The sequence below is a fragment of the Bos grunniens genome, chromosome 1 (genome assembly GCF_055505025.1).
Source record: "Bos grunniens cultivar Pamir isolate PY7600 chromosome 1, Bosgru_T2T1.0, whole genome shotgun sequence".
NCBI classification, from domain to species: Eukaryota; Metazoa; Chordata; class Mammalia; order Artiodactyla; family Bovidae; genus Bos; species Bos grunniens.
Window position 1 is genome coordinate 143363327 of NC_141165.1, and position 25797 is coordinate 143389123.

General features: G+C 35.6%; 1 long non-coding RNA gene across 1 annotated transcript in view; it reads right to left on the reverse strand.

Annotated features, from left to right (window-relative positions):
- Positions 1–16022: 16022 nt before the first annotated feature.
- Positions 16023–25797, reverse strand: part of LOC147380258 (uncharacterized) — a 102999-nt gene continuing 93224 nt past the window's right edge. The window contains exon 6 of the long non-coding RNA XR_015135083.1: positions 16023–16903. This is a non-coding gene — a long non-coding RNA (uncharacterized LOC147380258). The remainder of the gene's footprint in view (positions 16904–25797) is intronic.

The following is a 25797-nucleotide window of genomic DNA, read 5'->3' on the forward strand; positions in this document are numbered from 1 at the left end:
ACTCTACGATCCTATTATTTTCTTTAAAATGAGAAATTACAATTTTCTTTTAAACCAACCTATCATGTTTACATTTTTTTATATACACATATGTTACAAAAACATTTACTTTTATACAAATATTACATAAAATCAAGATGCAATTTCTCATTTGTTTACCATTTCCTGTGGTTTAGTTCATCCCTAATTTTAAAATACATGCAATACTTCATTGAAAGAAAAAATCTTCTACTATTATTTTTAAAATATTCTTAGGAGAAATGATTATCAAGAAGAGTGGGAAAATGGAAAGTAGATGAAGAATTGGAAGAAACAAAGTAAAAATAAAAATATGTATCTAGAAACAAGTGCTTATTTTTTACAAGTTTTGGGCAGTGTTCTATGAGAAAATAACAGTAATGTTATTCTACCTTTTCATTATAATAATTTATTACTAGGCAGGAAATTCACATACAAATTATGAAATTGTTGAGATATCACAGTATAAGTAATGGATAAATTCAAGTCTTTCATCCACTAAAATGTCTAAAGTAGGAAAATTAAGTCTATAATCTTAATGTGCTTGATAAAGAAATTATGCATATTTATAGTGAGCTTGTTATTTATGTAATTCTGGGATGATTTATTTCAGATGCTAGACTGGCATAGATAGATAGATTTTTTTTTTTAAGTTTTATTTTGTGATTTCATTGAAAGAAAACATTGTTAGGGAATAGGAGAGAGAAAAACAAGCAACACTAAGAACGTATTAAGGAGGTAATTTAAACTATAAATTATTGCTGAAATACCTATAAAGAATGAATTACCAAAAATTATATCCTACAATTCCACACTCATGTGACTTCTTTCCCCAAGTGGCTAATTTTTAATTTGAATTTGAATGTTATTTTTGGCTACATATTTTATTTTTAAATTAAAAATGGTGACATCTAACTTGCAGACAGAGTGTGAACAATTAATTGTATGAACAGAGAGTCTGAGCAGGGTTTGAAATTTTGATTTAAATCTCAATAAAACTATACTTCCAAATTGTTAGAAACTATGCTTCCAATATCTGCTGATATTTTTTTATTCCATTGCTTTGAACATTAAATAAAACAGAGAATAAAATTAAAGACAAATCCATTTCCCCCTACAGCATCCAAATACTAATAGAAATTTGTTCACACTAAAGAGTAAAATGTCTTTGAAAAAGATGTGAACTATATATTTCAAAGTAAATTTTAAATATAAACTCTAAAATACACTTGGCTACTTTTATTTGCCTTTCATTGTTTTGGGAAAGAGTGTAAGTATAATCTATTTAACAACTCAATGGACTTCTAAATTGAGAATTCTAAAAATTATATCCAAATAAACCTAACATTCTTTTTGCTTCTATGAGAAACTGAATTATAGTGTTAACCACAAAGTAAAGCATTGTTTCTTTGGTTTTGCTTAGAACATCTTTTCAGACTTCCATGATCAAAACACAACTAATTTCATAAATTCATAGCCAATCAAGGAGTCAATTTATGTCAGATAGACCTGGAAATAACCTCAGGTATGCAGATGACACCATCCTTATGGCAGAAAGTGAAGAGGAACTAAAAAGCCTCTGGATGAAAGTGAAAGTGGAGAGTGAAAAAGTTGGCTTAAAGCTCAACATTCAGAAAACTAAGATCATGGCATCCGGTCCCATCACTTCATGGGAAATAGATGGGGAAACAGTGGAAACAGTGTCAGACTTTATATTTTTGGCTCCAAAATCACTGCAGATGGTGATTGCAGCCATGAAAGTAAAAGACACTTACTCCTTGGAAGGAAAGTTATGACCAACCTAGATGGCATATTCAAAAGCAGAGACATTACTTTGCCAACAAAGGTCTGTCTAGTCAAGGCTATGGTTTTTCCAGTGGTCATGTATGGATGTGAGAGTTGGACTGTGAAGAAGGCTGAGTGGCAAAGAATTGATGCTTTTGAATTGTGGTGTTGGAGAAGACTCTTGAGACTCCCTTGGACTGCAAGGAGATCCAACCAGTCCATCCTAAAAGAGATCAGTCCTGGGTGTTCTTTGGGAGGACTGATGCTGAAGCTGAAACTCCAATATTTTGGCCACCTCATGTGAAGAGTTAACCTATTGGAAAAGACTCTGATGCTGGAAGGGATTGGGGGCAGGATGAGAAGGGGACGACAGAGGATGAGATGGCTGGATGGCACCACTGACTCGATGGACATGAGTTTGGGTAAACTCCAGGAGTTGGTGATGGACAGGGAGGCCTCGTGTGCTGCGATTCATGGGGTCGCAAAGAGTCCGATACGACTGAGAGACTGAACTGAACTGAACTGAGACCTGGCTGAATATTAAGAAGACAGATAAATTCTTCAAGATATTTTCAAAGCATTCCAGTGTATAGTGACTATCTTAAGCAAGGTAAGGGAAAACACAACTTGGCTTCCCACCAAGTAAGAGTATTTCTTAAAGATTATAAATATTCTAATTTGTTTTATCTCACATTGAAGACCATGAGAAATATAAGTAGTGTTCTGAATGGGAGAAAGTTATAGGATAAACTGAAATCTGTCTCTCTCCATTGATGCGATGTGTCTAAGATAATGACAATGAAATACATAGATGAGAGAAGGAATATAAACTAGAATGGCCCTTAATGAATTTTTCTATAATTTTATGCTTTTTGCTCTAATTTTAGATTTTATTAAAAAAAATAAATCCAACAATATTTATTTAATTAACTAAAAAAAATTTACTGGTGTAAACAACTAAATGCTAAGATGGGGTTATTTTTAATTTCTTTTAAAGGTTATTTACAAATCATACCTGAGATTTCAAGAAAGTAGGGAAAATTCTCAGTTGCCAAATAGGAAGCATTTATAAGAATTCAAAGTGGGTACTGAAGCCAGGTTTTACCACTGGACAACTACCAGTCAGAGTGTCACAATAGGAAAATCTTCCATGATTGTTCTGAAAACAAATGAGGTATAAGTCCAGTTTATAAAAAGCAGTTGATATGTACAAGAAAACTCTCAGTGAAAGTCTACCAGAAAAAACACAAAATCAAAAAACAAAAGTGACATGTTCAAAAAGTGATAGAGAAGTGACAGTGCCACTAGGTGATGGGTGAATGAGATGATTCTCTCTGACAATCCTTAAACAGGGGTTGGGACTCACGAATTTAGGATTAGAATTCACACATAAGCACATGCAAAATGTGACATGTTATGACACAGTTATCTAAAAGGGATACAGACAGTCCACAACTTTATTCAAAATTTTTCTCTAGAATAGTAACTCCTCAAACAGATTTGTTAGAGTTTTCTAGATGGAGTTCATATAAACATGTTTGCAAACAAGCAAAAAACCAAAAAACTCATATCATGAAATAGGCTGACATCCATTATCAATTCAGCAAACATTATTTGAGTACTAACTATATTCTAAATACTTTTCAAGATTCTAGGCATCCTCTGGTAAACAACAAAGGAAAAATAACCCTTACATTCACAGGACTTCTGTTTTGATTAAGGAGAGACAGGAAATTCAATATATAGCTGCATGATATAGTATGGTTAAAAATAAAAACTTCTATGGGAATCAATGAGTAAGATAAATGGAGAGTATAGATGTGCTGCTGCTGCTAAGTTGCTTCAGTTGTGTCCGACTCTGTCCAACCCCATGGACGGCAGCCCACCAGTCTCCCCCATCCCTGGGATTCTTCAGGAAAGAACGCTGGAGTGGGTTGCCATTTCCTTCTCCAATGCATAAAAGTGAAAAGTGAAAAGGGAAGTCGCTCAGTCGTGTCCAACTCTTAGCGACCCCATGGACTGCAGCCCACCAAGCTCCTCCATCCATGGGATTTTCCAGGCAAGATACTGGAGTGAGGTGCCATTGCCTTCTCTGGTATAGAGGTGAGGGAGTATCATAATGAATAAGACACAGTAGAAACCAACCAACCAAAATGACCAACAGTTCTCCAGTTAGCCTTCTGTTACCAGTGATATTAAATAGAAGAATTAACTAGCAAAAGTTGCAAAAGTTTTAGGGCCCACAACAGATTTCCCAAACTGTGAATTCAGCAAAGGAACTGAGAACCCTCAGAGAATTTGACTTTGAAGGCCAGTGGGATTTGATTACACAACTTCCACAGGGCTAAAGAAACACACCCTTAGACGACACAACAAAACCTTGGGCACACCAGGACCCAGGAGAAAAGAGTAGTGACCCCACAAGAGACTGAGCCAGACTTGCCTGTGAATGCCCAGGAGTTTCCAGCAGAGGCATGGGTTGACAGTGGTCTGCCATGGGGTCAGGGGCACTGACTATAACAGTCCTGGGAGCCACAGCATGCTGGCATAAGTCCTTTTGAAGGAGGTCATTACCTCCATTACCACCATTACCCTTACCATAGTTAGGCCTCAGGCAAAACTACAGGGAGGGAACACAGCCCTACCCATCAACAGAAAATTGGTGAGCATGGCCTGCCTACCAGAGCAAGATCCATTTTCCCAAAAGCTAGTCACTCCCATAAGGAAGCTCCACAAATCTCATCCTCATCCATCAGAGGGCAGACAGAATGAAAACCACAATCACAGGAAACTACCAAACTGATCACATGGATCACAGCCCTGCCTAACTCAATGAAACTAAGAACCATGCCATACAGAGCCACCCAAGATGGAAGGGTCATGGTGGAGAGTTCTGACAAAATGTGGTCTACTAAAGAAGACAATAGCAAACCACTTCATCATGCTTGCCTTGAGAATCCCATGAACAATATGAAAAAGCAAAAAGTTATGACACTGAGAGATGAACTCCCTAAGTTGGTAGGTGCCCAATATGGTACTAGAGAAGAGCAGAGAAATAGCTCCAGAAGGAATGAAGAGGCTGAGCAAAAGCAGAAATGACACACAGTTGTGAATGTATCTGGTGGTGAAAGTATAAAGTCCAATGCTATAATAAACAATATTGCATAAGAACCAGAATGTTAGATCCATGAATCAAGGTAAAACAGAAGTCATCAAACAGCAGACGGCAAGATGAACATCAACATTTTAGGAATCAGTGAACTAAAATGAACTGGAATGGGTGAATTTAATTCAGCATTACTTTGCCACCAAAGTCCAGGTTTTCCAGGAGTCATATATGGATTTGAGATCCCCTCACTGTCCAAGGGACTCTTAAGAGTCTTCTCCGGCACAACAACTCAAAAGCAATCAATTCTTTGATACCCAGCCTCCTTTATGGTCCAACTCTCACATCCATACATGACTACTGGAAAAACCATAACTCTGACTATATGGACCTTTGTCAGCAAAGTGATGTCTCTGTTTTTTAATATGCTGTCAAGTTTTATCACAGATCTTCTTCCAAGGAGCAATAGTCTTAATTTCATGGTTGCAGTCACCATCTGCAGTGAATTTTGAAGCCCAAGATAAAACAGTCTCTCACTGTTTCCATTGTGTCCCCATCAAATTTCCAGGAAGTAATGGTACTGGATGTCATCATATTCACTTCTTAAATGTGGAGTTTTAAGCCAGCTTTTTCACTCTCTTTCACCTTCATCAAGAGGCTCTTTAGTTCCTCTTCACTTTCTGCCACTAGGGTTATGTCATCTGCATATCTTAGGTTATTGATATTTCTCCCAGCAATCTTGATTTCAGCTTCTACTTCATGCAATCAGAGTATTTTACAGTCATATCAAGTGGACAGTGCAGTGGTGGTTTAAGAAATTTTGTAAAGGAGATGAAAGCTTTGAAGATAAGGAGCACAGTGGCCAGCCATTAGAAGCTGACAATAATAACTGAGAGCCATTTTTGAAGTTGATCCTTTTACAACTATATGAGAAGTTGCCAAAGATCTCAACATTGACCATTTTATGGTTGTACAGTATTTGAAGCAAACTGGAAATGTGAAAAAGTGCAACAAGTGGGTGCCTCATATGCTGATTGCAAATCAAATAAATCATCATTTTGAAGTGTCATCTTCTCTTATTCTATGGAACAACAGCACACAATTTCTTGAATGGTTTGTGATGTGCGACAACAAGTGGATTTTATACAGTTAGCAGAAATGACCAGCTAGTGGTTGGACTGAGAAGACACTTCAAGCATTTCCCAAAGCCAAACATACACCAAATAAGGTCATGGTCATTGTTTGGTGGTCTGGTGCACTCTGATCCACCACATCTTTCTGAATCCTGGTGAAACCATTACATCTGAGAAGTATGCTCAGCTAATTGATGAGGTGCATGCCTTCATGCAATGCCTTCAGCCAACACTGGTCAACAGAAAGGGCCTAATTCTTCTCCATGACAACGTCCAACTGCGTGTGGCACAACCAACACTTCAAAAGTTGAGTGAATTGGGCTGTAACATTTTGCCTCATCTACCATAATCACCTGACCTCCCATCAATGGACTACAACTTCTTCAAGCATTTGGACAACTCTGTGCAGGGAAAACACTTCTACAACCAGCAGGAGGCAGAAAATGCTTTCCAAGAGTTGGTAAACCCTAAAATACAGATTTTTATGCTACAGGAATTTAAAAAAAAAAAAAAAAAAACCTTATTTCTCATTGACAAATATGTGTTGATCATAATGGTTCCTACTTTGATTAAAAAAGATATGTTTGAACCTAGTTATAATTTCAAATTCATGGTCTGAAACCACACTTATGTTTGCACCAACCTAATATGATTTTCTTTAAAGACTTCAGTTTTTTTTTCATGTGATGATTTTATCTGACCCTTCATTTAAACATTTGTTCTAAATATTATTATGTCTATGTTGTATCTATCTGAATACACTCAAATATTTTTAGTGTGTAAATGATGGTGTACTATAGATCTTAGGGATACACTATTTGTTATTATTCATTTTGAAGATTATTCAGAAAGAGAAGTTAATGATATCCATCTTCACAGATATTAAGGTTATTAATGCTTTAAAATTTTGTAAATTGAAACACAGAAAACTAACAACTTACATTTCTGCCAACAGTGTACCACTGTCATCTGTTTCATACTTAAGTCAATTAATATATGCATTAACATGTTTCCTTTTCATATTTTGCCAATTTGAGAAACTTAAAAAGCTTTCAAGTACTATTCTTTAATTCTGATTGATGTTGTCCATTTATACTGCTTATTATTGGTAGACACTGCTTTTAAATTGTCTAAACAATTCAACCTAAATGAAAAGATTGTAAATACCATATCCCAGGCAATTTGTTTGAAACATGTGAACTGTAATAGAGAGATATGAAGCACATAAATGAGAAACAAAACATTTAATGACTCATTACCTGTTTATATTATGCTATTAACAAGAGAAAATACTAAATGAGAAAAATAAAGCAAAATGAGAAAGGTGTTTATACAACTTGCATGCAAAAAATATAGTTTTGGAGAAACTAGAAAGTTACCCCATTTTATGTTAACAAGAGAAGGCCCTTTGAGGGTTGACAGAATATTCAGAAGTTTATATGAAACTTCAATTCAATGTTTTACTAATAATAAATTGAAAGCAATGGGTAGAATATTCAAATTACTATTGGCATTATGAATGTAACACAATTAGTAAATATTAAGATGTTAATAAGTAACTACATCAACAGTTATATCAATAAATATGCCAATAGTTAAAAAACTTATATATGCATAAATTTTAAATTTTGAAAACTGCATCTATATGGGTTAAGCCTGCCATAAAATGCACTGAAAAACTTTATGATGTTTATCAATTACTTAAGAGTTTATGTCTACATCTAAATGGATAAAGAGCAAATATCCTTATATTTCAAGTTTTGTTCTCTAAAATGGCAACATTTGTTTACAATAAGTTCAGTTTCTAGCCAGATCTAAGAAAGAAAAATAAATGGTTTTAATAGTTAAAAAATATTTATGGCAGTAATTTATAATTAATATATTGAGAAACTATAGTAAATTAGCTCATATTTTTAGTAAACTTTTTAGCAACTCATAGTATTCTATTCACCATGTATTTTTCCACATTAATTTATTTAATATGAACGTAGAAATATTTGTTTTGTTTAACATGTTTCATGGATTGCTATGAGAAATCACAATTGCAGACGCTTTTTTCATATGGTTCCACAGGACCCATAGGAATCTCAAAATAAAGCAATTGAAATGGAGTCACTAATACTGTAACAATAAACCCTAATTCTTTTAACCTGCATATTTATTTAACATTGTGGCTGACAGCATGCAATGATTATAGTTATCATTTCCATCCATGGAGAGATTATTTACTTATGTTATAGTCTACATTTTCAAACGGAGGGATTAAGAAAGATGTTATGGCCAAATGCACATCATTTCCCATAAGCTGCCTGGATAAGTAAATAAATCAAACAGTTATTTCCTAACATACTAGCAAAGATGAATAGCTCAAGAAAAATGAATTAAACAAAAAATCACTACCATAGGCTAGATACTTAATTTATCATGATAGCAGTAGGAAATGGGAGTCTGCACAAAGACTCAGTGAAATAGTGTATAAAGCATGGCCAGTAATAATCTTACTAGAATAATGCAATAAGAAAAATGTAAATGGTATAGGTGAATTATCCAAGAAGAGTTATTAGTGATTTTATACGTAGAATATATAGTACAAAAGTAGAGTGAGTCATTTTTGATATTTTAAATGAAATTGTGTTCAAAATAAACATTGTCTCAATATATCTGTATCCTCAATATAACTGTAGAATTTTATTAAAATTAACTCTACCCGTCAGGCATTGTGCTTTCCTCAAAATCACTTTGGTAAGAATATTAAACACAATCTAGTTCAGCAAATTAAAAGCATCCAGTAAACTCTCTCCATCACATAATATTCCTTAAATGAAAAATTGAAAATAAAAATCTGGAAAAAATTGCAAGCATTAGGAAATTTTACTATTGAAAATGTGAGTGAAATTGTATTTAATTATACAATATTTATCAGTGAAAATGGACTGGAATGGGTGAATTTAACTCAGATGACCATTATATCTACTACTGTGGGCAGGAATCCCTTAGAAGAAATGGAGTAGCCATCATGGTCAACAAAAGAGTCCAAAATGCAGTACTTGGATGCAATCTCAAAAACGACGGCATGATCTCTGTTGGTTTCCAAGGCAAACCATTCAACATCACAGTAATCCAAGTCTATGCCCCAACCAGTAACGCTGAAGAAGCTGAAGTTGAACGGTTCTATGAAGACCTACAAGACCTTTAGAACTAACACCCAAAAAAGATGTCCTTTTCACTATAGGGGACTGGAATGCAAAAGTAGGAAGTCAAGAAACACCTGGAATAACAGGCAAATTTGGCCTTAGAATACTGAATAAAGCAGGGCAAAGACTAATAGAGTTTTGCCAAGAGAATGCACTGGTCATAGCAAACACCCTCTTCCAACAACACAAGAGAAGACTCTACACATGGACATCACCAGATGGTCAACACAGAAATCTGATTACATTCTTTGCAGCCAAAGATGGAAAAGCTCTATACAGTGAGCCAAAACAAGACCGGGAGCTGACTGTGGCTCAGATCATGAACTCCTTATTACCAAATTCAAACTTAAATTGAAGAAAGTAGGGAAAACCACTAGACCATTCAGGTATGACCTAAATCAAATCCCTTATGATTATACAGGGGAAGTGAGAAATAGATTTAAGGGCCTAGATTTGATAGAGTGCCTGATGAACTATGGAATGAGGTTCGTGACACTGTAAAGGAGACAGGGATCAAGACCATTCCCATGGAAAAGAAATGCAAAAAAGCAAAATGGCTGTCTGGGGAGGCCTTACAAATAGCTGTGAAAAGAAGAGAAGTTAAAAGCAAAGGAGAAAAGGAAAGATATAAGCATCTAAATGCAGAGTTCCAAAGAAAAGCAAGAAGAGATAAGAAAGCCTTCCTCAGCGATCAATGCAAAGAAATAGAGGAAAACAACACAATGGGGAGGACTAAAGAGCTCTCCAAGAAAATTAGAGATACCAAGGGAATATTTCATGCAAAGATGGGCTTGATAAAGGAAAGAAATGTATGGACCTAAAAGAAGCAGAAGATATTAAGAAGAAGTGGCAAAATATACAGAAGAACTGTACAAAAAAGATCTCCACGACCAAGATAATCACGATGGGGTGATCACTGACCTAAAGCCAGACATCCTGGAATGTGAAGTCAAGTGGGCCTTAGAAAGCATCACTACGAACAAAGCTAGTGGAGGTGATGGAATTCCAGTGGAGCTATTTCAAATCCTGAAAGATGATACTGTGAAAGTGCTGCACTCAATATGCCAGCAAACTTGGAAAACTCAGCAGTGGCCACAGGACTGGATAAGGTCAGTTTTTATTCCAATCCCAAAGAAAGGCAATGACAAAGAATGCTCAAACTACCTCACAGTTGCACTCATCTCACATGCTAGTAAAGCAATGCTCAAAATTCTCCAAGCCAGGCTTCAGCAATACGTGAACTGTGAACTTCCAGATGTTCAAGCTGGTTTTAGAAAAGGCAGAGGAACCAAAGATCAAATTGCCAACATCTGCTGAGTCATGGAAAAAGCAAGAGAGTTCCAGAAAAACATCTATTTCTGCTTTATGGACTATGCCAAAGCCTTTGACTGTGTGGTTCACAATAAACTGTGGAACATTCTGAAAGTGATGGAAACACCAGACCATGTCACCTGCCTCTTGAGAAACCTGTATGCATGTCAGGAAGCAACAGTTAGAACTGGACATGGAACAAGAGACTGATTCCAAATAGGAAAAGGAATACACCAAGGCTGTATATTGTCACCCTGCTTATTTAACTTATATGCAGAGTACATTGTGAGAAACACTGGGCTGGAAGAAGCACAAGCTGGAATGAAGATTGCCAGGAGAAATATCAATAACCTCAGATATGCAGATGACTCCACCCTTATGGTAGAAAGAGAAGAGGAACTCAAAAGCCTCTTGATGAAAGTGAAAGAGGAGAGTGAAAAAGTTGACTTAAAGCTCAACATTCAGAAAACTAAGATCATGGCTTCTGGTGTCATCACTTCATGGGAAATAGATGGGGAAAGAGTGGAAACAGCATCAGAGTTTAATTTTGGGGGCTCCAAAATCACTGTAGATGGTGACTGCAACCATGAAATTAAAAGATGCTTACTCCTTGGAAGGAAAGTTATGACCAATCTAGATAACATATTAAAAAGCAGAGACATTACTTTGCCAATAAAAGTCCATCTAGTCAAGACTATGGTTTTTCCAGTGGTCATGTATAGATGCAAAGAGTTGAACTGTGAAGAAAGCTGAGCGCCAAAGAATTGATGCTTTTGAACTGTGGTGCTGGAGACGACTCTTGAGAGTCCCTTGGACTGCAGGGTGATCCAAGCAGTCCATTCTATAGGAGATCAGTCCTGGGTGTTCTTTGGAAGGACTGATGCTAAAGCTGAAACCCCAATACATTGGCCACCTCATGTGAAGAGCTGACTCATTGGAATAGACTCTGATGCTGGGAGGGATTGGGGGCAGGAGGAGGAGGGGATGACAGAGGATGAGATGGCTGGATGACATCACTTACTCGATGGACATGAGTTTTCGTAAACTCCGGGAGTTGGTGATAGACAGGGAGGCCTGGCATGCTGCAATTCATGGGGTCACAGAGTCGGACACAACTGAGCAACTGAACTGAACTGAACTGATACAATATTTACATATACACAAGCTCACTCATCAAAAAAGTGAAATATGATCTCGAAGTAATTTGAGTTAATTTTTTATCACAAATTTTTGATTATGAGGAGCTAGGAGAATAAGCTAATTCACATAGTGAATTAATTAACACTAATTCATTTAGTGTTACTAGTCAGAGTATGACATGAAAGAAAGTACCTAGTTGCAGTATTCAAATCAAGCAGGAAAAAAAAAAAGTATATACTACAGGTTATGAAAAGGAGTGGTAAGTAAATGTGTAGTGGAGAATGTTGAGAAAAGGGAACCCTCATACACTATTGAAAGTGAAAGTCATTCAGTTGTGTCTGACTCCTTGCAACCCCTCTTGGAATTCTTCAGGCCAGAATACTGGAGTGGGTAGCCTTTCCCTTCTCCAGGGGATCTTCCTGACCCGGGAATCAAACCAGGATCTCCTGCATTGCAGGTGGATTTTTACCAACTGAGTTTTCAGGGAACCCCAAAAATTGGGAGGAATATAAATTGGTGCGGCAGACACTACAGAAAACTGTACAGAGTTTGCTTAAAGTAAAAATAGAGCTATCATATGATCCTGCAGTCTCATCCTTGGTATATAACCAGAAAAGCTACATGCACCCTAGTTTCATAACATCAGTATTTACAAAAGCAAAGACATGGAAGCAGCTCAAGTCCCCATCAACAGGTTACTGAATTAAGATAATATGGTGTAGGTGGGAGGGAGGCTCAGGATGGGGAACACATGTACACCCATGACTGATTCACGTGAATGCATGTCAAAAACCTCCACAACAGTGTAAAGTAATTATCTGCCAATTAAAAAAAAAAGATAATGTGGTGCATATTTACAATGGAATATTACTCAGAAACAAAAAATTATACTGCTCTTTGAAGCACCATGGATGGACCTTGAGAATATAATAACAAGTAAAGTAAGTAAGACAGTGAAAGACAAGTACTACATGATAGCACTTACATATGTAACCTAAAAAATAATACAAGTGAATGTAAAAACTCAGGTTTGATGCAGGATACAGGAAGCTTGGGCTGGTGCACTGGGATGACCCAGAGGGATGGTATGGGGAGGGAGGTGGGAGGGGGGTTCAGGATGGGGAACATGTGTACACCCGTGGCGGATGCATGTTGATGTATGGCAAAACCAATACAATATTGTAAAGTAAAAAAAATAATAATAATAATTAAAAAATTTAAAAAAATAGATATTGTAAAACTTGTGATTACCAAAGGGTGAAGAAAAGAGGAACAGACAAATTGGAGGTTGGAATTAACCTATAAATCTTGATAAGCAACAAGAATACACAGTATACTAGACCAAACTATATTCAAGATCTTGTAATAATCTATAATGGAATATAACTTACAAAAATACTGAATCACTATACTGTACACCTGAAACTAAAAACAATCCTGTAAAACAACTCTATTTCAATTAAAAAAGAGTAATATCTGAATTAATGCAAATTTGAAACATTTAATGGGAATTAATGATAAATTTTTGATCAATTTTCTATAAAATATGATATATGTAACCTTAGGATATGTATAAAATAATTTGTAATTCAATCATAATATTAATTAATTGTCACAATCTTTTCCCACATTCTTCCCTCATTTCTTGCAATGTGGAACTGAAAGGACCATCTCTTTCTATTTTCTTAATTTCTTTATTTTTCATTTTTGTAATTATGAATTGTTCTAAAAGGAGTTTCCAAGTTAAACACCTCATTTTTTCTTTGCCTCCATTTTTATTTTTTACAGAATGCAACAGTATAATGCTTTTAAAGTTTTTTGTTTTTACCGAGGTCTTAATTTGAACACAGGATCCTGGTTGTGATGACTATTCATTTCAATTACACTTAAAAAGCTGAAACTCTTTCTTAATAAGATATATTAGTGTCAAAATAAGCAACACATTATTTAAGTGGAAGGTATTTTAAAACTTTATCACATTAGATTCAAGTAAGAACCTGAACCAAACCAGTTGATCCAAGCTACAAATTAAAAAAAAAAAAAAAAAAAAAACAAAAAAAAACGGTAGGGAAAAACAAAAACATTGTCTAAGAAAAGAAATATTTTAGAATAACAAAAAATAATTATATAAAGGGATAGGAGAAAAATATTTTAAATGATACATTTGCCATTTAAAATTTAAAAATTGAATTCATGTGATATGTTACAGACAAAAGCAACTTAATGAAAAAAAATTGCCTACATATAATCAAATATACATTCACAAAACACATTGGATAAGATTCATTACAGATGGAAGGAAATGTAGCAACATTTACAGAACAGTTAAAAATTAGTTTAGATCCTACATATAGGAAAACATATGACTGCTGCCTGCCAAGTCGCTTCAGTCATGTCCGACTCTGTGCGACCCCATGGACTGCAGCCTACCAGGCTTCTCCGTCCATGGGATTCTCCAGGCAAGAACACTGGAGTGGGTTGCCATTTCCTTCTCCAAAACATATGACAGAGCTAGGTAAATTTTCCAAATGAATGACTTGAAGGCATGTGTCTAAAGTATGAACTTCATCAGGAGAAAACTTTTGAAAAATGTTTTTAAAAATGATAACATAATTATAAAATATGACTGAATTTTCTAAACAGTTCTGAATATAACAAAATTTTCTAAACAATTTTTTCAGTTCAGTTCAGTTGCTCAGTCATGTCCGACTTTTTGCAACCATGAACCGCAGCACACCAGGCCTCTCTGTCCATCGCCAACTCCCAGAGTTCACTCAAACTCATGTCCATTGAGTTGGTCATGCCATCCAGCCATCTCATCCTCTGTCATCCCCTTCTCCTCCTGCCTTCAATCTTTCCCAGCATCAGGGTCTTTTCAAATGAGTCAGTTATTTGCATCAGGTAGCCAAAGTATTGGAATTTCAGCAATTTTTTAGAATGTGGTTAACCTGAGGTGGTAGAATCTGGGCAGTGGACAGACTGGTAGAAGTGTGCATCATTTATTCTATATATGAGTTTGGGAAATTGTTAAACCAAACTTATTTTCAAATAATTTCCTATTTTCAAATAGGAAAAAAACTGAGAAAATCACATAAAGTAGTATATTAAGAATATAAATAGGATATAATTTTTTAAAACCATATTATTATTATGCAGCAAAGAGCAAATTGAAACAATGTGAGATAGCATACTACATAAAAATTTGGAGGGTAGTATGCTAAGTTGGGAAAAGAAAGTCTCTATTATCTCTCATATGGAAACTAAATCCATACACACATACATAAGAAATAGATATAAGCTAATAGAGAGAACAGATTGTTGGTTACCAGAGGCATACGGTGGGGGTTGGGTGAAATGTGCAAACTATTTCAGTTTAAATAAGTTGAATAAAACAAATAAAACATATAGTTAAATAAATATTTGCAGGAAATGCTGAAATGGAAAGTTCAGGCACTGATGCTAAGAGATGAAATGATATAGCCATTTCAGAGAGCAGTTTGTCACTATTTAGTGAACCTTAAACTCACAAATCTACTCGTGGTAATATACTGTATAAAACTCTAACACAGTCATGAGAACAGACTTGTGGGGGAACATTCTTTATAAGATTATGTGTGATAATGAACACTTGCGAAAACATGTTGATCATACTGAAAAAATAGATAAAACATGGTCAATGCACACCATGTAGTATTATAGCTTTCAAAATTAAATTGATTAGGTTTTCTCAGAGCAATTTTGAATGGTCTATAGAAATGTTGAGTGAAGTAAATGAGAAGCTGAATAACTCAGCACAATTCATCTACATATCAATCCAGCCTACACACATAAAAAGGGCTTCACAGGTGCCTTTAGAAGTAAGGAACCTATTGGCCAATGCAACAGACACAAGAGACACCAATTTGATCCCTGGGTCAGGAAGAGCCCCTGAAGGAGGGCATGGCAACCCACTCCAGTATTCTTGCCTGGAAAATCCCATGGACAGGGGGGCCTGGTGGGCTACAGTCCATAGTGTTTCGTGCAGTCAGACATGACTGAAGCAACGTAGCATGCACACATACATACACATAAAAGCAAGATATAACAATGCAGTATTTATAGAACTATCATTAAGTAAAAATGTAGCAAATTCTATACAAATATCATTATATGAATGTAGTTCCTATTGGGAAGAAGGTATATTTAGGTTGAAATATATGCATATTGAAAACTATTGTTTAAAATGCTAAGAACTATTTTTTTTATCTTGAGTGTTTTTTAATAAAATGACATAATTTTTCCTATTGGAAACGGAGTTTCATCTTGATATTTTGGAAAAATTTTTGGGGGGACAAGAGCAGAATACTTCAAAGTGGAAAATCTAAAAAAATGTTTTTACCGTGTTTGAATACGGCATGTTAATACTGATGCCTTGTGTGAAGTGCATGTGAATTTCAAATCTTAAAGGAACATGAAGAAAATGAATCCCTGCAGATGAATACAAAGTTACAGGCATTTGAACATTTTAGCAGCTATGAAAGTTATCGCTGTTGTGAAGCCTGCTGTTTTCTCTTACAACATAATAATAATGTGTAAGTTAAATTGCAACAGGAGTGTGTGTAATAGTATACTATCTTAGTTGCTTTTCATGCAGTGGTAAATGAAAAATGTAAAAAAAATATACAGCAAAAATTAAAAAGGTATTTAATCAGCTTAAACCACTTAAAATTAACCGCAGGTGAATAGAAACAATTTAAAACATCAAATCCCTATTTTCAAGACAATAGGAAGTCAAGAGATACACTGCCTAGTATATAAATTTCAATACAATTAATGGATGTATTTTTACTCACTAATATATTTCTTATATGTTAGAAAAGTGATTCTGTTAAGTTCAGTCGCTCAGTCGTGTCCGACTCTTTGCAACCCCATGAATTGCAGCATGCCAGGCCTCCCTGTCCATCACCAACTCCTGGAGTTTACCCAAACTCATGTCCATCGAGTCGGTGATGCCATTCTGCCATCTCATCGTCTGCCGTCCCCTTCTCCTCCTGCCCCCAATCCCTCCTAGCATCAGTCTTTTCCAATGAGTCAACTCTTCGCATGAGGTGGCCAAAGTACTGGAGTTTCAGCTTTAGCATCGTTCCTTCCAAAGAACACCCAAGACTGATCTCCTTTAGAATGGACTGGTTGGATCTCCTTGCAGTCCAAGGGACTCTCAAGAGTCTTCTCCAGCACTACAGAAAAGAGATTAGAATAGTCAATTTGGTACTTTAAACTTAATAGACTATAAGTGAGTATATGGTGAAGTGGTTTCTCCTCATGAGATGGATTTTGCAGGTCTGTGCTCTCTGGAAAATGTGCTAAGATAATGACTTTCTCTCTGAAATACATTAAAATTCGGCAATCAAATTCTATTTTCAAACTACTCCAAAGGTTATTTCTTGATACAAAATAATTTTTATAGCATAAATTATTATTCTCTAAAGTTGATAATTCTGTAGAGTTGTTTGGCATTATAATCTCAATTTTTAGGTAGATTGATGATTAAAGTAATTAAGAAAGTTGGCCATTATCCTTGAGAAAGTCAGAAGAATAGATACACAATTATTTGTTGTTGTTGTTCAGTGGCTCAGTCATGTCTGACTCTTTGAGATCCCATGGACTACAGCACGCCAGGCTTCCCTGTCCTTCACTATGTCTTGGAGTTTGCTCAAACTCATGGCCATTGAGTCAATGATGCCATTCAACCATCTCATCTTCTGTCGTCTCCTTTTCCTCCTGCCGTCAATCATTCCCAGCATCAGGCACTTTTCCAGGAGTTGGCTCTTTGCATCAGGTGGCCAAGTACTGGAGCTTCAGGTTCAACATCAGTCCTACCAATGAATATTCAGGGTTGATTTCCTTTAGTATTGATTAGTTTGATCCCCTAGCCAGCTGTCCAAGGAACTCTGAAGAGTATTTCCAGCAAAAAAGAGATCAAATATAATGATAAAAGCAAAATTCCCTGGGAACAATACAGAATGTCCATTATGATTCCTTGTCTTTGCCAGGTCATCAATAGAAAATATATCACCCTGGATAAATACTTACTTAAGCATTTGTGTATTCCCTCACAGCAGCAGATCCCTGGAATACACTGACACCTGTTTGACACCTGTAATAGTAGGTACTAACTCAACTTGATCTTCCACTGTGTTCAAAATGCTATTTTGGAACACAGCCTCCAAAGAATTAAGGGACTGATTGCTCTCTATGCCCCCATAGTTAGGTCTGCCATGTTTAACTTCAGGAATTATAATTGAGCTTGATAGGTTCTCCCTTTGATTCACTTGTTGAGCATTTTATAGCTGCTTTGTGACATAGCTGCAAAAAGGAGGCCTACCAAATAAACAGAGTTCAAGGTTTGATGAAGAACTCTTCATGGGACTGCTGTTGCTGCTGCTGCTGCTGCTAAGTCCCTTCAGTCGTGTCCAATTCTGTGCGACACCATAGATGGCAGCCCACCAGGCTCCCCCGTCCCTGGGATTCTCCAGGCAAGAGTTAAGCAAATGAGAGATTGGGAGAAGAAGGAAAAAGTAATAACTATCCTTGGGTATCTTGATCAGAAGGGTTCTATGAGACCAAAACTATCTCACAATACAGCTAAGATGTCATTTGTATTATTAGCCTTTAAATCCATGTTGAAATTTGGTTTGATGATGTAAAAGCAATGAGGGGAGTGGTGAGGGGCAAAACGTTGGTTCTCAAAGTAAGGCATTCATAAGATGACCTAGTAGTCATGATCTTCGACATTAGATATAAAAAAATTAAAAATCCAGTTTCCATAACAAATGACCTTGATGCAGCAGTAAATATTAATTTTCTTAAGTTGTTGCTTTTTAATGTTTCATGTGATGAAATGAGAAATACACATGACACACTTCTGGTTCCTATAAGTGTACAATAGTTGCATCAAGAAAAAGTACTTTTGAAACAATGACTAACAGTGATTGCTCAGATTGGATATTTGGTAGCTATTTTCAAAATGAAGGAAGTGATTCAACGGAAACAACACATCTGTTGTCAAAAATAAAATGTGAGTTTTCAAGTTCAGATTAGCATTTTGGAAAACTTGCATCTGCCATCTTAAGCTTGACGTGTTCTCAACACAAAGAATTGTCTGATGACATTGGTTGTGATTAATAAATGTTATCTTGATGTTATCTAATGAAATACATCGGCATTTGGAAAATCTGTGGAAGCATTAAACAATATTTTTAAATTATAAATTAATGGTATTACACAACCATACATTACAAAATAAGAAACTCTGAGAGACATAGATCAATAACTTTTAAGGAAAGTGCAAAATGTAGACGTCAAATTGAAATTGATGCAAACTTCAACTAGTCAAGAAAACTTATAATATTAAAATAGATATTCATAACCATATTAGTTTTAAATAATCCCTCTTCCTCAGTGTCATGAGTGAGCATATTTTCCATATATTTGAACAAATGCCATATTGAAACATTTTGAATGTAGAAGATTACAAAAATCCAGCTGTTTTCTTTCTTTCCAGTCATTTTATAGTGTTACATGTTTAGTAGTGCTACCCTTCACACTAAATTTTGACTGGAGAAAGTATATTTTCCTAAAGTATATTAATAATAAGGTTAATTTTTTAAATAATTATTTTATTTCTGTTTTTATTTGTAATATGACATATATTAACAGACATGCCTCACATGAAAAGGGCATTTTGGGATCTTCAATAATTTTTAAGAGATTAAAAATTGCTGAACCTAAATATTTGAAAATTTCTGCCTTTCATTACCAGAGGCATCAGAACCCCTTAATAAAATTGTCTGCTTGCTGCAAGTTTCTACCCCTTGTGTATCAAACTGACTTTGCTTTATACCTTTATGTATATGTACTAAGTTGCTTCAGTCATCTCCGGCTCTTTGAGACTCCACAGACTGTAGCCTGCCAGTCTCCTCTGTCCATGGGGTTGTCCAGGTAAGAAGACTGGAATGGGTTGCCATTTCCTTCTGCCTTATACCTTTATAGTTAATCCAAATTGTTCTGTATTAGTAAAATGCTGTTTGGAAATAAATATTCAAAGGTAACTTTGAGGAGAAGTAACATTTATGGTATAAAATTTTCCCAACCTGATTCATTTTTGTAATATTCTTCAATAAGTTTTGTCTTATTAATGGAGATTTTTGTCTCATTTATATTCAAGACTGCAGATATTTTTGGTTACTGAAAATGTAAAATGTTTCTGTAATAATGTGGATACATGTTATCAGAAGAGAATAAAATGTTACTTTTGAATAGTTATCTTTAATTATGTTACAAAAATCCTTTATTAGTTTTATTATTTAAGCATTTTTATACTTTCATTTAAAAAAATATTCTTCTAGTGTGAAGAAGTATTCTGTTGAATGTTCTCATGGTAATTTCAGTTTTATTAAGTATATTCAGTTGATTGTATTATCTTGATAATGATCACTCATAAATGATTACAATAGCACATGTCCTCCAATTCCTGATTATCATAGATAATTTTTTTTTAATATTTTACAGTTTAGGTTAATAATTACTCAACTATTGTTTAAAAATCTTTCTAGTATTTAATCTTTCATTTTAATGAGTTTGCCTGAGAAATATCAGCATTTTTAAAGAAAGAGTTTGAAATTCTTTAAATAAAATTGGAACGTTTAGTTATTAAAAGGTAAAAGGATATTTATCTTGAAATTTCTCCTAAGTTAACTCAAACTTTATCCTGACCCTTTTTATTTTGATGTAGTCACCTCTTTTGGAGAAGGCAATGGCACCCCACTCCAGTATGCTTGCCTGGAAAATCCCATGGGCGGAGGAGCCTGGTAGCTGCAGTTCATGGGGTCGCTAAGAGTCGGGCACGACTGAGTGACTTCACTTTCACTTTTCACTTTCATGCATTGGATAAGGAAATGGCAACCTACTCCAGTGTTCTTGCCTGGAGAATCCCAGGGATGGCAGAGCCTGCTGGCCTGCCATCTGTGGGGTCGCACAGAGTCGGACACGACTGAAGTGACTTAGCAGCAGCAGTCACCTCTTTTTCAGCCAAAAGCAATTTGAAATTATGTTAGTTACTTCTCCCACTGAGTTATTTATGACCATAAGTAAATGCAAATCATTTGGTATTATGAAAGTGGAAGTGTTAGTCGATCAGTCATGTCCAACTCTTTGCGACTCCATGGACTATATAGCCAACCAGACTCCTCTGCCCATGGGATTCTCCATGCAAGTATACTGGAGTAGGTTGCCATTCCCCTTTCCAGGGGATCTTCCCAACCCAGGAAGTGAACCTGGGTCTCCTACATTGCAGGCAGATTTTTTACCATCTGAGCCACCAGACAGTATTATAAGTATGGTATTGTGAAAGTGAAAGCACTTAGTCGTGTCAGACTCTTAGCGACCCCGTGGACTGTATTCCACCAGTCTCCTCCAACCATGGGATTTTCCAGGCAAGAATACTGCAGTGGTTTGCCATTTCCTTCTCCAGGGGATCTTCCTAACCCAGGGATCAAACCCGGGTCTCCTGCATTGCAGACAGACGCTTTACCGTCTGAGCCACCAGGGAAGCCCAAGGGTATTGTAGGTCTTGCTTATATTTTTTTCATTATAAAGTTTATCACTATGATGTCTCTTTAGATTGCTACTTTTTTCTAAAATTCTACCTTCTGTGGTAAAAGACAATATTTTTCTTTTTCATTTGATAAACTAAATATTTTGCCCATGATTTTACATGGATGCTTTATCAATTTAAGTCCATATATTACATGTATACTAGATTTGATATATCTTTTTAATCCAGTTGAAAAACTAATTTAGATTTTAATTGAAGAGCATTTAATATGATGGTGGTTTTGATGTCTTGATTGTTTGAAATACATAGGAAGCAACTGAGCAAGCAAACTGTAACAAAATACATTTTAGATACAAGTTTGAGTCTCTGAATGATTTTACCTAGAAGAACAGAGATTTCAAACAATGATAAATTCCAGTGTAGTTTTTTTTTTTTTTTAAGTTAGTGGCAAAGATGATATAGAAATAGAAAATACCACTAGACATAAAGAGCTCAAGAAACTGAAGATTCAGGGTAATGGTTTGCCTATCTCATGTATGTTAACGTCCCCAGGGACAATGTAATAGTGAGTACAGAAACAAATTTCTGATTTAAGTGCCACAAAATAAAGGAGGAATACAGGTGAGGAATCTTGATCAGTTGACTGTGGTGAACCTGGAAATTTAAACATTAAAGTCATTACTATATTTTGGATATACTTTTATTGGCACCATTTAGTACTTACAAACTTATCTATGTCTTTCACTTCCAATGCTTTTGCTTTCAATGAATTGTGCTGTGCTCAGTTGCTCAGTCATGTCCAACTCTGTGACCTCATGGACTATAGGCCCCCAGGCTCCTCTTTCTATAAGATTCTTCAGACAAGAATACAGGAGTGGGTTGCCATGCCCTCCTCCAGGGCATCTTCCTAATCTAGGGATCAAACCCACATCTTCTGCATTGGCAGGTGGATTCTTTACCACTGAGCCACCCTGGAAGCCCATCAGATGAATTCAAATTATAGTTCTAGACCATAACTGCACATTTAATAAAAGGTATTTTTACTTATAATAATTATCCTTAATTTATACTAAGTTAGCTTGAAAATTGCTGTTATTTTGTAATCCTTAGTATGACAAATACTACATAACTTGTGGAGTTTAGTCCAAGTGAAAATGTAAGACCCCTTTGTTCTAAAATAAGTTCGAAACAGTGATAATAGAGCATTAAACCAAGTGGGACATCCTTTTGATCACAGGCTCTTTACAAAAACACAAGTGGTTGCCTATGAAGTCAGCTAGTTCCAAGACGAATATTTAAGAGAATTTACATTGCATTTTGTTATTTCGATGCTTCAGTGAATTGTCTGGTTTTTGTTTGCTTGTTTAAAATTACTAATGCTTGTATTCCTAGCCCATGCATCTAACACTAGTCACTTCTACTTAGGGAAAAAGTTTTCATAGCAGAGTAATAGAAAGAGAAGAAAAGATAACAATCTGGGAATTTTACTGCTGAATACATACTATGTCTTGAGCTATCACTTCCTCTAATTGTCAGAAATCTGATAAAAAATAAAAATAAAAACACTCCAGTTGTTTAAAGAGCGAGAGAAAGTTAGAGGAAAGAGGAAATAAAAAGGTTGCCAGTGGTGAGAATCTCTGAGCAGAAACGTTTCCCCCTGACTACATGAAGTTAGCTTCAAGTGTAATGACATATACAGCAGACATATTTGGGGAAATAGGGTGCTAATGGTAAGAAACCTGCTCACCAGTGCAGGAGATGCAGGTTCAATCCCTGGGTCAGGAAGATCCCCTGGAGGAGGGCATGGCAACCGACTTTAGTATTCTTCTTTGGAGAATCCCATGGATGGAGGAGACTGTTGGGCTACAGTCCATAGAATCGCGAAGAGTCTGACATGACTGAAGCAACTTAGAATATAAAACAAACAAAGACCAGACCAGTGCCACAGTTTCCCTTTAGGGCCACAGTGTGACTTGAGATTTCTAGAGCAAGGCTGACAAAGTGTTAGAGTACCCTCTAAGGATTGAAAGAAGTGGAGTGATTCCCAAATTCTTCCATAAGGCTAAGGAAAAAACAAGGGTAAGTGAAGCTTCCTTGGCCTACTAAGTGGCCTGAGAACTAGCTAAGTGAGTATATTGTCTGAAGAAGGCTACTTTTTGAAAATGAGACACCTCCATTTAAATTGTTTTAACCACTTCAGATACCCATTCTTAGAGTAGGCCCTTTGACAGTTACCAACATGGAAATATGGTGATATCTGAGAAAGACAGGGAGTCTTTAATATTCTAGTAGCAGCTTCTTCGGAACATATTAAGACACAGGAGTGGATACCTCCTCTCCAGTGATGGTACCGACTTGATAAGACTTTAGTGTTTAAAACTAATCCTAGGAAATCCCACGGACTAAGGAGCCTGGTAGGCTACAGTCCATGGGGTCGCAAAGAGTCAGACACAACTGAACGACTTCACTTCACTTCTAAGAAGGAAATGGGAATAATGCTTAAAATGACTATTTTCTGGAGTTTTATGAATACTTTTTCTTCCTCCTGGAACAATTAATGCTCATCAAGTTAAAAAATAAAACAAAACAACAACAACAAAAAAACACTTTTCTCCATGTATATTTGAGGGTTTCTTTAAAACCTGTACTCAATAAACTAGCATTTGCATTTTTTGTCCACAAAAATTTGTACTTTAGAAATAAATTATTATTTATGTCAATAAGAACAGGAATATTAATATTTTAATATTAATATATTAAAAGTATTTTCAACATCATTCATGAAAGAATCATACTTTTATAAAACTTAATTACTAAATACATTTTAAATTGTTGATATAAATGGCTTATCATGACAAATTGTTAGAGTTATTACATTGATAACATGCTTCTATTTTTGAACAACCCAACATGACATATTAGGAAAAACACTTTTTAACCTCGGGGAACAAGTTCTCATATTACTTTTTTCATATTTCACCGTGTTTTGATTCTCTTATGCCAAGGGCAAATAATAGAACATTTGCAATTTTTATTTGTTTTCTGTTTGCCATCTCTATTTTGACAAGACTCAAAGTTTTAATATATGGGACTATCATGTTCTAAAATGGATCTAAACTGTTAAAATGTTGTGAAGGAAAAGTGATTGTGTGCAATATATGTTCAAATCATCAAGGTACACTGATTTTCTGATTTGTGGCATAAAGTCAATAGAAGCAGCATATGTCTGTCATGGAATCCTTTCACAATTTTGAATTTAACCATCTTTCTTAAAATATTTATTCCAATCACTCATATTTAATATAACTATATTATACAGTAATATAACTATATTATACATTAATATAACCTCTATTTATTAATTACAATTACTAATAGTACCTGTATTGGTTTTCTACAGTTGCCATAAAGAAATTTACAAACTGTGGGGCTTAAACAACAGAAATTATTCTCACAGGACCACATGGCTTTCAAACTGCTGAAATAAGCCTTGAACACCCTGTAAAATATGGAGTGATGAGTGGGAAAAGAGGAGAAAGCTAAATTCTTCTTATTTTTTATCTTTACCTCCTTTTGCATAGAATTTTATTTTAAAAGCCCAGGTCTCAAGAATGATTAACTGGCATAAACCCTATGTTGACATAAGAAGTAGCCATGACTCTTTCATGTTTTTTAGCCTTAATTTAATCCTTTATTTGATTTTACAGATAGAGCCAAACACTGAGCTTTAAAGAAAGGAAATTGCTACTGAGAAGGCCTAGTAAACTTAAACATTTCAGCTCTAATTCTGGCTCCTGAACTGAGAAAATAGTATTAAGTGTTCCCCATGCCTAGCAGCTATTCTCCACAAGAGATCCTATATGACCTTAATTTTGACTAAACCTGTGCATCCTGCAGAAGATTGCATGATACTAACTTAAACAGTACAGAAATTAGCACCAACAAGGCTATTTTAGGTAAGGAAATTTTTGAAAATAAGTTATGTTAAAGTGGGTATGACAGACCTAAACAGTGTATTATAAAGCAGAGACATCACTTTGCCACCTAAGGTCTGAATACTCAGAACTATGGTTTTTCCAGCAGTCATGCATGGATGTGAGAGTTTAAATATAAAGAAGGCTGAGCGCCAAAGAATTGATGCTTTTGAACTGGTGCTGGAGAAGACTCTTGAGAGTTCCTTGGACTGCGAGGAGATCCAACCAGTCAATCCTAAAGGAAATCAGTCCTGGATATTCATTGGAAGGACTGATGCTGAAGCTGAAGCTCCAATACTTTGGCCACTTGATGCAAAGAGTTGACTCACTGGAAAAGACCCTGACACTGGGAAAGACTGAGGGCAGAAAAAAGGGGCAACAGAAGATGAGATGTTTGGATGGCATCACTGACTCAATGGACATAGGTTTGAATAAACTCTGAGAGATGGTAAAGGGTAGGAAAGCCTGGTATGCTGCAGTCCATGGGGGTCACAAAGAGTTGGACACAATTTATTGACTGAACAATAAAAATTTTTAATTG